Source organism: Amblyomma americanum, chromosome 5 (assembly GCF_052857255.1).
Source record: "Amblyomma americanum isolate KBUSLIRL-KWMA chromosome 5, ASM5285725v1, whole genome shotgun sequence".
Lineage (NCBI taxonomy): Eukaryota > Metazoa > Arthropoda > Arachnida > Ixodida > Ixodidae > Amblyomma > Amblyomma americanum.
In genome coordinates this window covers 37,241,883-37,254,014 of record NC_135501.1, presented here as the reverse complement: position 1 = coordinate 37,254,014, position 12,132 = coordinate 37,241,883, and the positions used below count along the sequence as shown (strand labels likewise).

At 51.0% G+C, this 12,132-nt stretch overlaps 1 long non-coding RNA gene across 1 annotated transcript; it reads right to left on the bottom strand.

Annotated features, from left to right (window-relative positions):
* Nucleotides 1-591: 591 nt before the first annotated feature.
* LOC144134631 (uncharacterized) lies at nucleotides 592-10,201 on the bottom strand. The gene is made up of 2 exons (XR_013315181.1): nucleotides 10,106-10,201; nucleotides 592-880 (listed from the first exon to the last, which is right to left on the bottom strand). It is a non-coding gene; the product is annotated as an uncharacterized LOC144134631 (long non-coding RNA).
* Nucleotides 10,202-12,132: the final 1,931 nt, after the last annotated feature.

The window sequence follows — 12,132 nt, the reverse complement described above, 5'->3', positions numbered from 1 at the left end:
CCGAGCGGCATGACTGGGCTCGTGTGGGAGCGAGGAAGACGACGTTCTCGCTCGGTCGCGCGCGGCTGGTATTCTTGGCCATCCGATTAAAAGCCCCTTTTGTGCCGATCTACGTTTGTCGACATTTTGGTGCTGGGTATCGAACCCAGTACCTCTCGCTGGTGTGGTCACTAATATTTGCAGCGAGTTTGGGGAAGTGATTCCATTCATAAATAGTCACGTGTAGAAAGAAAAAAAACGCATGAAATCAGTACGTGACTTCCATGGGTGCTCAAAGAGCCCCACTACACGGCTTATAAGCATGTTCTGAGCTCTTCAAAAAGGCTGCATATCATCTGCCAGGGGTTATAGTTGATCCGATATATCCTTCACAAAACGCCACCACAGAATTCCGAGAGTTCGCAGGAGTCCTGCTTGTATGTTGACCCGGTTGCGGGAACCTTGCAATGGCAGCAATCTTCTGAGACTTCCAGCACACATCTCGGCTAGCGTTTTGCCTACCTGAAACCAATTCTAGCTCATGGTTCGGATGCATATCTGATATGACTCTGCGACTCGCGAAGGAAGCATACAGGCGTGGTCTTCGAGATGCACAGGTTTCCAGCAAATTTATTTTTCATATCGTTTTCACCGCAAGCATACATCAAACGACGAATGGCACCATTCACTGCCCGTGCGCTTTCCTGATCATTTCGTCGAGCTTCATAAGCTCGTTGAAAACGCCGAGTAGCTGCTGCAAGAGCTCTGCCTTGCTGGGATCCAAGTCTCCCGAGGGCTCTGCTTCACCGGGGGGCTCTGTTGACGTCGCGGCGTGTCGCACCGTAAACAGCAAGAGTAGCAGGACAAGAAGGCTTCTGTCGACCGGAAACATGCTGAGAACCTGCGTGTTTCAAACGCAAGGTTGAAAACATTCTTTGCACGTGGATATCATTGGTGAATTCCTCCCCCTTCGACACACTCATGCCCATCATTGACGCCATTTGTGATCACTTTTAAGCGCCATCTTTTCAGTGCGGGGTAGCCAACCGGAAAATTCCTTCGGTTAGCCTTCACCCTCTCTACTCTCCCGTCCCTCCTGCCGCGAGCTTTTGCGGCGTCGTTTATGATTTAATGGCGTCTGCGTGCAACGTAACGGCTTCGCTAGGACAGAACTGTCAGCGGAGAATGGCCATATATGCTGTGATGACCCCCCATAATGCGCAGGTCCACACGGGACGGAGAGGCAAAGAGACACCGTATGGCTCAGTTTAAACAAACAGATATATTCAATAATTACACATGATTAAGATTATACATCAGAGGCTGGGGCGTCCGAGCTTACGTGCCGACGACTTCATGGGGACGATGGAGGGGCTCCGGAGTTGAGCTCGGCCTGTTGCTGGCAGAAGCTGCACGCCGTCGGGCTTCGGCGCTGAAGGCCCCCTTGGCGAACGATGTCGTCCTGAGCGTCCGTTGTTCGGTACTCCTTGTCGATTTTTATATCCTCTTATCCCCACACTCCCTAGGGTGAGGACGCCCACGCCGGAGGGGGGGGGGGGGGCCTAGGGCTTTCACTTGGGCGCACAAACACACCACCGCACTTATGGTCTCGCCCCCCTCACGTGTTGAGTCCGAGGGAAAGAAGGTTGTGTCAAGGTAGCGCATAGCATCGGCTGTGGTAAGGCGCGCTCTGGCCCGCTGACTGTTCCCGCGGGTCACCGGCCTCCGTTCTCCATCAAATGACACTCGCCCCTCAAGGCCGGAACGCGAGGTCACTAAAAGGCCGGGAAAGTGGTCCCTTGTCCTGGGATGTGCTCGGAAGGGTTGATTGATGATGCCTGCCGTCTTGCCACGGGGCCAGGCCCGCCGAAAAGAGGCCGCCCTGGAACGGCCACGGCAATTGGGGAAGATAACGCCCGTCTCCCCGCGGCGGCGGCGGCGTTCGTCTCGTGCCGACACTATGGAAAGGGGGTCCGGTTGTGCTTAAACCCCTTCGTTCTGGTCGTCTCCGTACGGTCCACGGCGGCAGGCCCGAAAGCAATCCCACTCAAGTTGCTTGCAGCCATATACAGTAGAAACATGAAAGGGGGTCCGGTTGTGCCTTCGCCGCCACTGGGGGCTCCGTCTACGCCGCGCCGTCGAACGCGGACGCTCGTAGCACACACAAGGAACGTCACAATGCTTACGTTCTAGTAAGGATGTCCTTAACCTCAGCTGGAAAATTACACGTGCCCACTTCGGGAAGAATCGGGCCCTGGTGTCGAAAGGCTCTAGATCTTATAACAACGAAACTGAACACAGGAGAAGGTCCTGTAAACGTACGCAATGCAAAAGTTTTGTGAGGCAGGGAAGTGAATGACAAAAAAAGATACATGTACTGGAAACAGACAAGTTATAAAAGGAATAACTATATAGCAAGAGCGGTAAAACTAATTATGTACGGTGTAAAGTTTTAAGAACATAGCCGTCTTGTTCCGAAGCGAAATATATTAAGCCGGAGCAGACATTTCCGTTACCGTGCCCAAACATAAAACCCGCAAGGGAAAGAACAACTCGAAAAGCTCAGCCAAAGTTGTTTTTGTGTGATTTGTAAAAGCCGCTTCCTTAGAAAGCAAATGCAGAAACCGGACATGAGAAATTTATCAACAGATCTTGCCAAGAACCCGGATTTTAAAGGAAACAAAGAGAAGGCTGTCAGACCAGGTTCGTGGAGGTATAAGTTTAATGCAAAAAACTCTTGTGTGGTACACGGTATTGAAGCCTATGTGCATGGTCAGAATTATTCCAAAGCCCTCCATTGGTAACCAGCTCCTCTCTCCGTGTTTTCACTTCCTCTTTCATCCCTTTCCTCACGGCGTGGTTGGGATGTCCGCCCTGAGTGAAACAGTTGCAGCGGCTTTGTTTTCCTAATGACCAGTTGTTAGTTTCAGAAACAAGTTCAGCCGCAGGATGCGCCAGTGCCGTCTCATGGGAACATTTTAAGTTTGCGATATCGCCGTTATTTGCGGCTCTAGGTGAAAGCAATGCGGTATTCAGGAGAGAGAGTGTGGGTTCAGCTTATTGCTGCATTATTATCCACCCACAAAACCTAAGCGCCCCAATACACAGCGCTTCAGTATGCGGTGTTTAATGTCCCAAAGCAGCGCGCGGGCTATGGGGGAAGTCTCTCTAACATTAAAAGAGCGGCGAGTTCCGTATTAAGTAGTGTTCAAGAGTATTTAAGTATGCGGTTTCAGGGATTTATATATAGCGTGTATGTCGACGCCTAAAAGCAGTGAGAAAGAACACGGACATAAAGACAGGAAGCCTTGGGAGTATTGATCGACGTCCCAGCGGCCACCATTTTGTAGTCTGTGGAGCGCCGGGAAAGGTTGTCGGCGTGTCTGAAGGGATTACCGCCTCCTGCTACGGCCTGCACTGCAGAAACTACCCGCTGGACAATAAAATGGCGTCTGTGACGCCACGTGAATACCTCCTTCGGGTAACGTACCGCGGCTCGCTCAGAAGCACCCAACTCGATGTTGTAAGCCACCATAATGGAGGATATTGAGAAACAGAGTCTGCAGGCGCCCGGCCACGCAACTCGATGGCGAACTGCTCCGCATATTTTCAAGTCAAATGCTATCAAACGTCTTGCTGAGACCAAAAGAAGAGGGGCGATAACTAATAGGAGCCCTTCTGCTTCACACATTTGTGGCACCTATCATGCAGTGCGGAACGGCTGTTTTAAAGTTGGTCCTTGAGCTTATAATCTAGTGAGCACTTTCCTTCCTTTCTTTATTTTTATTTCAACAAGCATGACATCAAAGACGGGCAGCTGGGCAGTCAATTGGGCAATGGATCAATTGCTAACCTCCCTTGCTTGAGAAGTGGTACCACCCAGGTTGGTTTCCATGAAGATGATGAGGAGCTACTCTTTGCTATTTGCATTAAAATTCGTCGCCATTTGACTCGTCATCCCGTCCTCGCCTAGAGTAAGCACCAGCGTTCTATCCACAATGGTGATTACAGTGCTGGACGCATTGGATGTGAATTATGTGACGCATCAACTTGCGCAGCAGTACACGTCGGTGTGGAACGTTCAACCAAGCAGCCTGACGCGACGCTATGGCCCCAAACCCCGATACGCGAAAGTTGACGGCTACTTATGACTGTGAGCGAGTCATCCAACATAATGTATAGCGCTCGCGCCACACGTGCTGCAGGGTTCTCGCTGAGACCTTCGCGGGTTCCATGGTGAGCTGTCGTTTATGCAGTTATACGCTCTCTTCTACGAAGTTCATATTTCAGCGGTGCTCGAAAAATGTTGGTTTTAGTTGTTTTTTCAAGTGGTATGTACATTAACTCGTATTATTTAGCTGTCAGGGCTAAAATTGAAGTTTGGGCGAGTCGGTAAGCCATTGAGTAATACAGCGTGATTTGAAGCCGGGACTGAAACTGAATATGAAACTGGGATTGAAACTGGATTTGAAAAAGCGCTCGTCATCTGTCTTTCTTCGTACAAGTTTCAAATCTAGCTGTATTACTCAATTACATGTCACGATTTTTCATTTTTTGATGATTTATGAAGGGTTAGTCATTTTGATGTCTCCTTTACAAGCAACCAACTCCTGGAACAAGGGTTCTCCATGATTATGATTATCGATCATTTTTCTGTGATTTATGGTTATAAAGATAAAAGAACAGCACAAAGGATGACAAAAATTATAGATATTGTAGCTGGTCGCCGACGGCCCAGAGCCCAGATCAGATTGTGCGCGCCTCTCCCCTCTTCTTCCTCGAACTCCGCGGCGTAACAATTTCCCCGGGTGCAGATGATTCTCGTCACCGAGAAAGTTAGGTATATCGGCGGTGGCAGCGCTTCAAGCGAGCCACATCAACAACTTGTGTCTTGCGGGAACGGCGTTTATCCGTCGTCACTTTGGCGACGACGTAATTCAAATTATGGTCGAATAAAAGTCTTTTACTACTACTACTAATTCACGTCAGTCAGTTGGTCCAACACGACGAAGGGGCCATCGTACTTGTACAGGAACTTCTCACACAACCCTCTTTTGCGGATTGGCGTCCAAAGCCAGACAAAGTCTCCTGGAGAGTAAGTCACGGCACGATGACGCAGGTCGTAATGTTCTTTCGAACGGCGTTGCGAGGCCAGGGTACGTAAACGGGCTATACGACGGGCTTCTTCGGCACGGCATAGTATCTGGCCAACCGACTCGTTTTCGTTGGGGGAAAACGGGAAGATCGTGTCGAGAAAAACGCGGGGAGTTCTGGCATACAGCAAATAGAAGGGAGAATATCCGGTGACCTCATGATTGGCAGTGTTCTAAGCGTACGTCACATATGGCAACACTGTGTCCCAGTTTCGATGATCAGACGAGACGTACATGGACAACATTGTCGTCAGAGTGCGGTTGGTGCGTTCGGTAAGACCGTTGGTCTGCGGGTGGTAGGGTGTGGAGTGTCGGTAGTCCGATCCACAAAGCCGGAGCATTTCTTCCACGACATCAGCAGTAAATTGCTTTCCACGATCACTTATTATAACACGGGGTGCGCCATGGCGAAGAATAACAGTGTGTAGGAGAAACGTCGAAACAGCATCAGCCTTTGCGGCAACGAGAGCGGCGGTTTCCACGTATCTGGTGAGATAGTCTACACACACAATGACCCAGCGGCGTCCCTCAGAAGACTTTGGGAAAGGACCTAGAAGGTCAATTCCAACTTTTTCAAAATGGGAAGTGGGTGGTTTGACGGGCTGCAAAGGACCGGCCGGCGGGATGGTTCGTGGCTTAAATCGTTGGCATTCTTCACATGTTGCAACGTACTGCTTGGTGCTCTTATAAAATTGCGGCCAATAAAAACGCTGGCGAAATCGGTGCAGAGTGCGAGAGAAACCTAGATGTCCAGATGTGATGTCATCGTGCATAGCGTTCAAAACTTGCCGACGGAGAGTTTTCGGAACGACTAAAAGCAGGGCAGCACCACCAACGGAGTAGTTCTTCTTGAACAAAATGCCATCTTTGACAGTAAAGGGCGTTGAATCTACTCCTCCTTCTGCCGCGGCTATAAAGGGCTGCAGTCAGTGGTCGCGACGTTGCTCGCGCCGAAAGGTCGCCTCACTGGGGAAGGTCGGCACGAGCGAGGCTAAACACCCGTCGAAACAGTCTTCATCGGCGACTGAAGTCGGCAATGGGTGGCGGGACAAGCACTCTGCATCAGCGTGACGGCGGCCACTTTTATACAATACAGCAAAGTTATATTCTTGCAAGCGCAGTGCCCAGCGCGCCAGACGACCAGATGGATCGCGAAGTCCGATGAGCCAGCATAGAGAATGATGGTCTGTGACAATAGTGAAGTGGCGTCCATATAAGTAGGGTCAGAACTTGTGCACAGCGAACACAACTGCGAGACACTCCAATTCGGTGACAGTGTAGTTACGCTCACATTTTGTTAACTTGCGGCTGGCGTAGGCAACAACGTTCTCAGCCCCACTATGCAGCTGGACAAGTACTGCCCCAAGACCGACGCCGCTGGCGTCAGTGTGAACCTCCGTCACAGCAGAAGGGTCGAAGTGCCGCAGGAGGGGTGCTGAAGTGAGAGAAGATTTGAGGAGATGGAACGAGGACTCGCACTAAGGGGTCCACACAAACTGCGAATCCTTATGCAGAAGAGATGTGAGGAGGTGGGCAATTTGCGCAAAGCCAGCAATGAAACGAAGAAAATAAGAAGAGTCCCAGGAAGCTCCGAAGGCTTTTCAGGGTGCGTGGAGTTTCGAAATCGCGGACTGCAGCGATCTTCTGCGGATCGGGCCTGATGCCATCCTTGTCGATGAGGAAGCCAAGAACTAGAGCTTGCCGGCCCCCCAAAATGGCACTTCTTAGAGTTCAAAATGAGTCCCGCTTTGACGATGCATTCGAGAACAACACGCAGTCTGGCATTGTGCTCCTGGAAGGTCTTGCCGAAAATGATGACATCATCCAGATAACACATGCATATTTCCCATTTTAACCCGCGAAGGATAGAGTCCATAAAGCGCTCGAATGTCGCGGGGGCGTTGCACAAACCAAACGGCATCACATTAAATTCGTACAAGCCATCTGGGGTTACGAAAGCTGTCTTCTCACGGTCGGATGGATGCAGGGGAATTTGCCAATAGCCAGATCGCAAATCAACGGAAGAGAAATATGACGCGGAATGCAGACAATCGACGGCGTCGTCATGCGAGGTAGCGGGTACACGTCTTTCTTGGTCAACGCATTTAAACGACGGTAGTCAACGCAAAATCGCCAAGGATTGTCTTTTTTCCGGACTAGGATCACAGGTGCGGCCCACGGACTAGAAGACTCGCGGATAACTCCTTTCTGCAGCATGTCGCCCACCTGTTCTTGAATTAACTTGCGTTCATCCGGAGATACTCTATAAGGTTTCTGGCGAATAGGGGGTGCGCTTCCAGTGTCAATTTTATGCTGCAGTCGAGAGGCAGGGAAATGGCTACCAGATCCGTTGGAGGCAAAGTCGAATACTTGGATATGAGCCGTCCAAATGTCTTTCAGGGTATGGCGTTCACTAGACGGGAGCGATTTGTTGACCATGCGCTCAAGCGCAGCACCATATTCAGACTTTGCTTGCGCGGCGCCGCTTCAATGAGAAATAGTTTCAATGGTGGGGGTCACATGGTTCTCAAATCTCGCGAGTACTAGACCAGAACGAAGACGAGCAGGCTCTTCTGACACATTCACAGTCCAGAGGCGTGCATGACCACCCACTGCCTCCAGGATGGCACGTGACACCAACACATTTTTCTTCGCCCCGTTCTGAACATCTGGCTCGACGACTATTGAGTGTCTTCCCAAGAAATGGTCCGATGATTTCACGGGCACAAATGTTGCCGTCATCGGAGGCAGCAGCACATCTTCTGTCAGGGAGAGAACTCCTTCATGATAATGGGACAGGTTATGCACTAATGCCGGAATAGTGTTCGACTTCAAAGAAATCTCACCGCTACCAAAGTCAAGCGTTGAACCTCACTCGCGCAAAAAGTTAACACCCAAAATAACGTCATGTGTGGTACGTCTCAACACAACGAATTCTGTTCTGTAGCACTCGTCACCTAGTACAACTGAAGCCGAGCACAGGCCAACCGGAACTAGAGTTTCACCCCCAACTCCACAAAACGTACCAGTTCTGTCCCACACAAACATAACTTTGTGTCCAAGGCGGTTCTTAAATGAAAGACTCATAACTGACACAGCGGCACCAGTATCAACCAAAGCATCCGTCTCAACATTGTCAACACACACTGACACTTTGTTCTTTAACATGATGATAGGCAGAGGTATTCTCGAAATTGATCGCCTGGCGACCTTACCTCCATCGGTCGCACCACCTAGTTTCCCAGCGGTAGAGAAACGCAGCGGCGACGTGGGGATGGTGAACGGCCTTGCCGCTGCGGCGGCGGAGTGATATTGCGATCGGAGAAAGGGGAGTCATTGCGTGCACCTCGGGGGAGAGAAGGAGGCCGATAGAAGATGGCGGGTGGCCGCTCCCACTGGGCGTCATTCCTGAAGCGTGGTGCGCGTTGTGACGAGTGTCGAGAAAGTTGTTGACGCGGGAAAAAGAGGGAGATGTGTCCGCTGCATCCACAGCCGTAACATACGGGCGGCTGGCGGCTCTGGTAGCTCATATCAGGATCCGTTGGAGGTTGAGGAGAGGCGACAGACACGCGACGGGGCGCACCACGAGGCACTTCACCAGGATGGGACGGACGCTGCTGGAAATAAGGGTGCGGCGTCGATTGCCGGGTCCGCTCGGAGCCGGTAGTGTAACATGGTCCGTTGCCATTTGGGGCAGCAGTCCATGGCGTAGGCTGTTCCCATGATGGCACGTACCCCGATGGCTCTTGGTAATGTACATCAAAATTTGTACGTTGCCGCTGAGCAGCCAACTCCTCGCGTACGATCCTCCTGACTATAGAAGCGACGTCTTCGGAGTCGGGGACGTCGATGTTGGCGACGGTTGTGACATTCGAGAGGCGGCCGAATTTGGGCGCTATCCGGCGTGCTCTAAGCGCCTCAAATGCACGACACTGCTTTGTGACATCTGCAACCGTATCAAGGGTGTCGCGTGAAATAAGGAAGTGATACACGTCCTCAGCAATCCCCTTGAGAAGGTGTCCGACCTTATCATCTTTTAGCATTTGCCGGTTGACAGTGCGGCAAAGTTTCAAGACTTCTTCGATGTACCGCGTGCATGTTTCGCCGGGCAGCTGGGCTCTCTGAGAAAGTTGCTGCTCAGCGCGTTCCTTCTTCGCAAGAGTATCTCCGAAGGACTTACCGCTTTCTTCGACAAATCGCCTCCAGGTAGTGAGAATTTAATCGTGGTTGTCAAACCAAGTCAGAGCCGTGCCAGCAAGGAAGAAAACGACATTGTACAGGCGGGCGGTAGAGTCCCAACGGTTGTACTTGCTGCACCTTTCATAATGCCGAAGCCATTCTTCAACGTCCTCTTCGGTCTCGCCGTTAATCGTAGGCGGCTCTCGCTGATGGAGCGCAAGGCCGTCTCTTGGTCAGGTCGCTGTACCCGAGTCTGCGTCGCTTGCATGGTAGGCATTGGGAGGAACAGTTGAGGCGAGAAATGTGGCAAACCTGCTACACGGCGGCTGCGACGAGGTACTGGCGAATCCAGGACGTATTTACCCAGCACCTAGCACCAAATGTAGCGGATGAAATGGCTTTAATTCAGGTGAAAGCTCGGTGGATGAAAGCTGGTCGCCGACGGCCCAGAGCCCAGATCAGACTGTGCGCGCCTCTCTCCTCTTCTTCCTCGAACTCCGCGGCGTAACAATATTTTTAAGGACAAAAAGCGACGCGGATTGCTTTAAATGCAGTTTCTCTTCGAACTGGTTTCACGATATACTACGCTGTTCAGTCAAAAGACTGGTGACAAGAGCAGAGGCTTACAGGGTAAGCTCATGCTACATATTTTTTAAATTTCCTTCCTTCTTCCACCACTTAACGCTGCCTCGGGGCAGCCGAACGAAGAACTGAGTTTGGCGTCAAGAACAGCAGTGAGCAGTAAGGAGGGATCTCGGCAATATAGTATGCTTCGCATGCAAGCGTTGTCTTACCCCGTCCTTTCACCGTGTCTGCCTCCTCGTCCTATATTCTGCGACTCTGTGGGCGAGATCACCGAGTCTGCCCTTATAAGCCTGTACAATCCCTGGAAGGGGCCTTCTGAGCGAACGTCACCGCGTGAAGCGCCAGTTCTCTGTTCGTCCAACAGACATGCCGCTCTGACAAAAGCATGATAAAAAATGCTTTGTTCGGCTTTTGAAGCATTTCCTATTCGCCTTTGTCCTGGCGATGTAGCGGTACAAGATAGCGATCTTGACACGTGTTCTCCACGTTCAGAGCAATCGGCTAACATTTGTTCCCATGTCGCGCGGAATACATAACAAAAGTAAACCTTATTTCTCTTTGTCAGAGCGAGAGAACCAAGCTGTCAAAAAAAGCTCGATGTGACTCTATTTTTCAGCCGCATTTTTCCTCCGCGAGTTTTTCTACGAGTGCATGCACAACAGTGGCAGAAGTTCGCCGGTCGAGAACGGTGAAGCATCGCAGGGCGTTACACACAAGAGATGCTCCCAATAGCCAACACCATTGGTGTTTGCAAGACCGGTTTCGTATATTTTTGTTTGCCAAAATCACCGTCCCCTGGCCTGCTGCGGCTTCTCTGGGGTTAAATGTTTCGAAAACGGCTCTTTGAACCCAACTTTTGGAATCAAAATATCTTATGCCATGGCACTTTTTGGCCAAAGCAGCCGTTGTGCCATAAAATACCATCAACCACCAAAACTGCCGCCCTCAACATGAGCAACCGCTGTCAGTAAAGTTTTATGGCATCCTCTATCACCCGATCCGGTGCGTATCCGGCCCTTTGGTACTCACTGGCCATCGATGGAATGGATAGACAGCGTCCCCTTTAAAACTGGGTGGTGGCAGGCGCCACCACTCTAGGCTTTTTTTAAACGAAAAGCTTCACTACGCTATGTAAAGCAGTCGTCGCATTGGCCGGAGAATGACCTTGGACGACCTTCAGCTCAACCACGTTTATCCTTTCCTTACGGCGCGGTTCGGGTGTCCACCAATATATGTAAGACAGTTGCTGCGCCGCTTCCTTTTCTCAAAACCAATTTTCAAAACCAAGCTTCAGTTTTATTCGTAAGCAAAGGAAAAGTGCATAACTGGCCCCTAGGACAGTGGACACCTCAATCGAGCTTTAACCTACGTGGCGGTAGTGACAGATGTGCGCTGCATGCGTTGGCGTTCGTAACGTTGTAGCAGAAACGCGGCACTGAAGCTATAGGATATACCGTCGGCGTTCATTGCGGTTGGCGTTAACGTTCTAGGCTCCGATGATTTTGAGGAAAGGAAGGCACATAACTGGCTCCCTGGGACAATGGACGCCTCAATCGCGCTTTGAGAGAGAGATAAAACTTTATTTCCGGAAAGAAGGGTTCCTTGATTCTTAGCAGAAGGGCCAGGTGGCCGTTAGCTGATAACTGGCGGCGACCTTTTCGGCGCGCTCGATGGCTCCCGCCTGGATGGCGGGGGCCGAGCTGCGCAGCACTTCTTCGCGAGCTTATGATGAGGGAGCTTTTATAAGAGCTTCGGGAGGAGGATCCTCCGGGCGGTCCCATACCATATGATCGAGGGTGGCAGTGCTACTGCAGTGGATGCAGGGGGGTCTATGAGGTCGGGGTAAATGTGGGCGTAAATGTACGGGTTCGGGTAAGAATGGGTTTGAGGTCTTCTCGAAGCCACCTCTTGGTGTTTGGAGAGTGACGTGCGGGGGAAGATAGATTCTTCTAGAGTGCTTGTAGAATTTGGTAATGTAGTGGTACGAAATTACTGCCTCCATCTCGGGTCCCCCGGGACGAGAGCCCACCGCTCGGCCGACAAAACCTCGAGCGTGTTGCTGGACTGCTTCGTTCCCTGAATGGGCAGGAGTCCATACCAGTTCTATCTATCGTTCTAGTCTAATATTTGTGAGAATGTTTCTAGCAGTTAGGGATATTCTACCGCGCGAGAAGTTGCGTATGGCAGTCTTTTAATCACTGACAATGATGTCAGCGCCAGTGTTGGCCATGGCCAA